This window comes from Cololabis saira, chromosome 20 (genome assembly GCF_033807715.1).
Source record: "Cololabis saira isolate AMF1-May2022 chromosome 20, fColSai1.1, whole genome shotgun sequence".
In the NCBI taxonomy this organism is placed as follows: Eukaryota; Metazoa; Chordata; class Actinopteri; order Beloniformes; family Belonidae; genus Cololabis; species Cololabis saira.
Window position 1 is genome coordinate 12,121,445 of NC_084606.1, and position 6,252 is coordinate 12,127,696.

Here is a 6,252-nt window from a genome sequence, read left to right on the forward strand (position 1 = left end):
ACATCATGCCCATCTCACTCGAGTTAGGCTCTCCAAAATCTATAATGATGTTGATCCCCTGTCCATAAGATGTCATCAGGCTCCAGCTACCCATTGTCAGGGAATTGTAGATTTGGACCCAGAAGTAGGAGAAAAAGAAGCAGGAGTTCCAGAAAACAGTGATTTATTTAACAAAACCCAAAAGCGCTGCTGAGCAGGATTAAAAAAACACACGAGCATAAACGTAACAAAAATACAAAAACCTGACCTGAAACATGGGGGGTAGGAACAGTACAGACCAGCCGGGAGCAAGGGAAGGCAAAACAAGATATAGACGGAAGGCTTGAGGAGACACAGGTGCACAAGATCAGGGCAGATGGGGAACAAGGGAAGTCAAGACAAAACTTAAACACAAGGACATGGGGTTTCAAAATAAAACAGGAACCTAATTCCAAAACTGTGAAAAACCATGACCTTAACTCAAAAAACGTGACACCCATGTCAGTATGTTTTGGTCTTCATTATTATATTTTTGGACACAGATATCCAACTCTAACTCTGTTTGTTCAAAGGTTCAATTTGATCCAAGAGCATTTATTGCTTTGTTTGTTTTATCCTCTACTTTGCAACTCCCTAAATATAAAGCTGACTTTGTGGCCTTTGACTCTTTACTTGCGAGACGTTAGCTTTTATTGAAGTTGAAATCCTATGCGCCGCCTTCTTACACACATCCTTCAGTTTGTTTTGTTTGTTTCTTTGGGGTTTTTTTTTGCTACTGTATTGGTTATTTTTTATCACATTTCATATCATCTTATTATCTCATATCTCATATCATCTTATTATCTTATTTTTTTACTTATTATACTTGACATTATGTTGACTCTCTTAATGTCACTGTTTGTCTTTGTTATGTCTCTGAAAAATCAATGAACAAATGTTTAAAAAAAAAATCCTTTGGTTCCCAAACCGGATCCCCTCCGGCCCCTGGCTATGCCTAGAAATCCTGTCCATGAAAATTATGAACAGAACCGGTGACAAAGGGAAGCCCTGCCGGAGTCCAATGCATTGGGAACAAGTGTGTCTTACTGCTGGAAACGCAAACCAATCTCCTGCTCCAATCATACAGAAACCGAGCAGCCCTTTGCAGAGGGCACCGGACCCCATACTCGCTGACCACCCCTCCACAGGATTCCCCGAGGGACAAACGCCTTCTACAGATCCACAAAGCACATGTAGACTGGTTGGGCAAATTCCCACGAAGCCTCAAGCCCCTTTCAGAGGGTATAGAGCTGGTCCAGTGTTCCACGACTGGGACGAAAACCGCATTGTTCCTCTTGAATCTGAGGTTCGACTTTCAGCCGAATCCTCCTCTCCAGTACCCTGGCGACCGAAAGTCCTCCTTCATGGCCTCACCGAATTCCGCCCAGACCCAAGTATTCCAGGTCTGCCCGAGCTGTGGCTTGCTTTGCCTGCCGGTACTACTGCGTTAGGAGTCAAGCTGATAATACAGTAAATATATTGATCTGGAGATACAGTCAAGAACATTATACCAGAGACACGATAGACTCTGATTACAGATGAAGCTCTGAGAAAAACTGCACAAATGCACAAAACAAAAGCTAACAAATACTGGACAGTTTGATGCTGCAAGAGGTTATGTTCTCGTGGAGGAACAAAGGAACATCAGGAACCACAGCTGCATCCCAGACATCAAAGTGGCTCAGCAGCAGGCTACAACATATAGCTACAACCGCGAACGCGTTTATTTATTTATCTTACAATGGTTAAGCGGTGTGCTTGAGGCACTTGTAAAAGTGACACCCGCTACCCAGAGAAAAAAATCACGAGAATATATTTCATCCCAAAACCAATGGTAAATTATGAAAAATGTCTGCTTTGGATAAAGTTATGTGGACGGCCACACCTTCCACCATGCAGCTGAACTTATCAAAATATCTTGTTTTTGCCGAAAACCTCCGTTTTTTAAACTCATTACACGTTACCTGAAGCATTCCTTTTTATTCATATCTAGTTTCTGTTCATTTTCTTTGGTCCAATAATTAGAAATAAAGTAATGTAAAACCCCCTTTTTACAATGGAAGTGGACGGGAGATGACAGTTTTGTCCGACCTAGCAATGGGAGCAGGGCTTGACAAAAGGTCAATTGTACTGAAAACGCTCCCTACAGATTTTTCTTTGAGTATTCATTTAGTATGCTGAGCCAGTTAAGTATACTCAGGTTTTTGATATTAAATGTAACAAAAATAGTTGACATGTGTGTGTTTGTTTTTAAAGATTCAGATGACTCTAATGGAATGGTATGACTCAAACTTACTGTAGGTAGCGAAGAGGAGTAGGCTATGTTCCACGACCCAAGGACAAAAGCACAAAAAGTGATAGAAGTATGGAAATAACACTGGAAAATGGAAAAAAGAACAAAGGTGCATCATCAGAACAAGTCTAAGCCCACAGAGAGCTCTGCATTATTTGGCTATGTTTATCAAGTCCTAAGGGCTGAAAAAGAAAGAGAAAGAAACCATTCAAGTTGCTGAGGACTTCACACAATTGTATCAAGAGAGCTGGGGGTTTGATACTGCAGGCCAGGCATTAACCCAGCTTAACCAGGCCAAATGTAACGCACCACAACTCTTACCTCTCACACAAGATATCCAGAAGCTACATAGCTATCTAGATCAGCGGTCCACAACCTTTTTAAAGACAAGGACCGGATTAATATCAGACAATATTTTCACGGACCGGCCTTTAAGGTGTGGCCGATAAATACAACAAAATAAAACAATGGTATATTGTAAATATAATAATAAACAAGAATCCACTGTGCACAGCGTCCTCCTAACATCGCACCAACAACATAACATGAGTAATATCCTCACTGCCCCCTAACGCTCTCTGATGCTGGTCGCCATGGTAACGTTTTAACATGCCTTCAAAATAAGATACATACACACCACAAAAACAAATATATACTGCATGAAAATTTTAACTCACGATAACGCTGAATCAACGGGAGCCCTGAGCTTGTTTCTCTGCAACGAGATGGTCCCATCTAGGGGTAATGGGGGACAATGACACTCGAAGTGTGTTGCTTATATCCATTCTACTCCATATTTTAGTTTTGGTTGCCGTCACTGCAGAAAACGCTTCGCACAGATAGGATGTCGGAAATGGCAACAGGGTTTTCGGTGCTGTTATGGCGATCTCAGGGTATTTTGCCCTAACTTTAATCCAGAACACCAGCATAGTTGTTGTCTCAAACATACTTTTATGGCCGCTGTCATGTGCGATCTCCAGCAGTTGATCTTCTTTTTGCACAGACATGCTGGATTCACCTGGTTTGTTGACAAATGGGTCGTGTATCCATTCCTTGGCAGTTCGTGCAGTTCGTCTTTTGTGGTTGGGAAGTAGCGCTCAAACTCTTTTAAGACAGGTGATCGTGCACAAGCTTGGAGAATGAAGGCTCAGGCTCAGTCTCTTCCAAAATCACTGCTAATGTTTGAAACATGTCAAATCTCCCTGTGTTCATGCGCCATCCCCACAAATCCAGTTTGGCTTTAAATGCAGCTACTTTATTTGCCAACTTGAAGACATTCGTCATTTCCCCCTGAGTGACAGATTGAGTTCATTGAGCAGGTTGAATATGTTGCAAGTAAGCCAGTTTTGCAACCCATTCCACGTCACTGAAATGTCTTGCCAGCGGTGACTTTTTTTCTGAGAGAAATCTTTGCAGCGGCTCTCGTAATTCAAACACTCTGGCCAGCGATCTCCTTCGGGATAACCATCTTATTTCTGCGTATAAGAGAAGGTGTCTGTGCTCTGCGTCCATCTCCTCACATAGCTGTTCAAACAGGCGGGAGTTAAGGGTGTGTGCTTTGATGTGGTTAATAACTTTAACGACTTCATTCAATACGCTGTTAAGTACCGGTAGCATTTTTCGGGTAGCCAGCATTTCCCTGTGAATTACATAATGCGTAGACTCACATTCAGGTGCAACCTCCTTAATCCGAGCAGTTAAACCAGACAGCGGTCCGGTCATGGCAGCAGCTCTGTCTGAGCATATGCCGACACAAAAGGACCATTTTAGGTTTCCTGATATTTCAATTTCAATTCAATTTTATTCATATAGCATCTATTACAACAGAAGTTGTCTCTAGGATCTTTCCATAGACCCAGAACATGACACCCGAGCAATTATTACATAAATATAACATAAACAATGGCAGGTAAAAACTCCCCTAGTGGGAGAAAAACCTTAAACTAAACAGTGAGAAGAAGAAACTTCCCTTTAGGAGGGAAGAAACCTGGACCAGGACCTGGATCAGAAGGGGGGGCCCTCCTACTGAAGACCAGCTGGGCAGAGCAAAAAAGAGAAAACAGACAGAGAGAATGAAGGGCAGAGAAAAGAGAGACACAGATGGCTAACTGGTGCACTACAGGGATGACTATGTAAGCAAATGTGGAGTGTGGAGCCGATGGAGTGAGGCTAACACTGGAGAGATGGGGTCTCTCTTGTTGATTCCTGTCAGCATTGGCGCTGCTGCATTTTGGATCAGCTGGAGGATATTCAGAGAATTACCTGCCAATGACACATTACAGTAATCTAGCCTAGAAGATACAAACGCATGAATTCGTTTTTCAGCATCATGCTGGGAGAGGACGTTCCTAATCTTCGATATTACGGAAATGGAAAAACGCTGTTTTACAAACCTGATTAATATGCTGTTTAAACCTCAAATCCTGATAAAAACAACACCAAGGTTTCTCATAGTAGCAGTGGAGGCCATCGCCACACCATCTAATCCCTTCCTAAAATACTTTGGACCAAAAATAATAACCTCTGTTTTATCTGACTTTAGAAGCAAAAAGTTAGCGGACATCCAGTCTTTGATGTCCCTAAGACATGCCTGAAGTTTAGTTAATGGTTCTGTTTCATCTGACTTCATAGACCAATAGAGCTGCGTATCATCAGCATAGCAATGAACATTGATGCCGTGGTTCTGGATTATACTTCCCAAGGGCTGCAGGTAGAAACTGAACAAGATTGGCCCTAGTACTGAACCCTGTGGGACTCCGTATCAGGCCCTTGACTGTTCTGAAGAAACCTTGTGTACATGAACAAACTGGAATCTGTCAGATAGATATGATTTAAACCAATGTAGAACTGTCCCTTTAATCCCAACAACATGCTCTAACCTGTGCAGTAAAATGCTGATCTACAGTGTGAAAAGCAGCACTGAGGTCCAGTAGAACCAGTATGGAAACTAATCCCTTATCTGAGGCCATAAGAAAGTCATTCGTGACTCGAACCAGTGCTGTCTCTGTGCTATGTATGGGTAAATGTATGGGTCAAGAGAAGGTTTTTTAAGTAAAAGTTTAATTACTGCAACTTTGAAAACCTGTGGTACACATCTTAACTTTAGGGATAAGTTGATCTGGTCCAGTATTATCGTGCCAATAAGAGAAAAAGCATTTTTGAGTAGTCGAGTCGGGATGGGGTCTAACATACATGTGGTTGATTTAGCTCTATTGACGAGGGAGGTCAGCTCAGGGAGGTCTATAGGATCAAAACAGTCTAGAGTCAAGTCAGAGCCTAACAGCCTTGTAAAGCTGAGGAAACGCCCACAGTCGCTACTGGATGGCCCTGGTTGATTTTTTTTCTCTGATGATTTTACTGTTAAAGAGTATAAAGTCTTCACTACTGAAAGTTGCAGGAATGCACAGCTCAACAGAGTTGTGACTCTTTGTCAGCCTGGCTACAGCGCTGAACAGAAAATGTGGGTTACTTTTGTTATCCTCTATCAACGATCAAAAATAACCTGTTCTACCTTTGCAAATTTCTTTTTTATATACTATTAGACTATCTTTCCATTCATGATAGGAGTCTACAGGCTTACAAGAGTACCAGTTCCTTTCTATTTTACGCATGTTTTGTTTCAACATGCGGATGAATTATACCATGGAGTTAAACTCATATGGTTAAACTCATATGGTCCTTCTCAAAGGAGCAACTGCATCTAAAGCTGAGTGCAGCAAATCTGCAGTGTTACTAACAAGGATATCAACATCTGGAGAAGTTAAACCTAGGTCACTGGCCTCAACTGCTTCACTATTTTCTACTGTGGTAAGAAACATCTGCTAAAATAATACCACTTATTTTGCACTTAAACATCGACAATGTTAAATTTAAACATTATTAAATAGTGGTTGGATAGGAGGGAATTTACAGGTAACACTAACAGATAATCAAGTTCTACA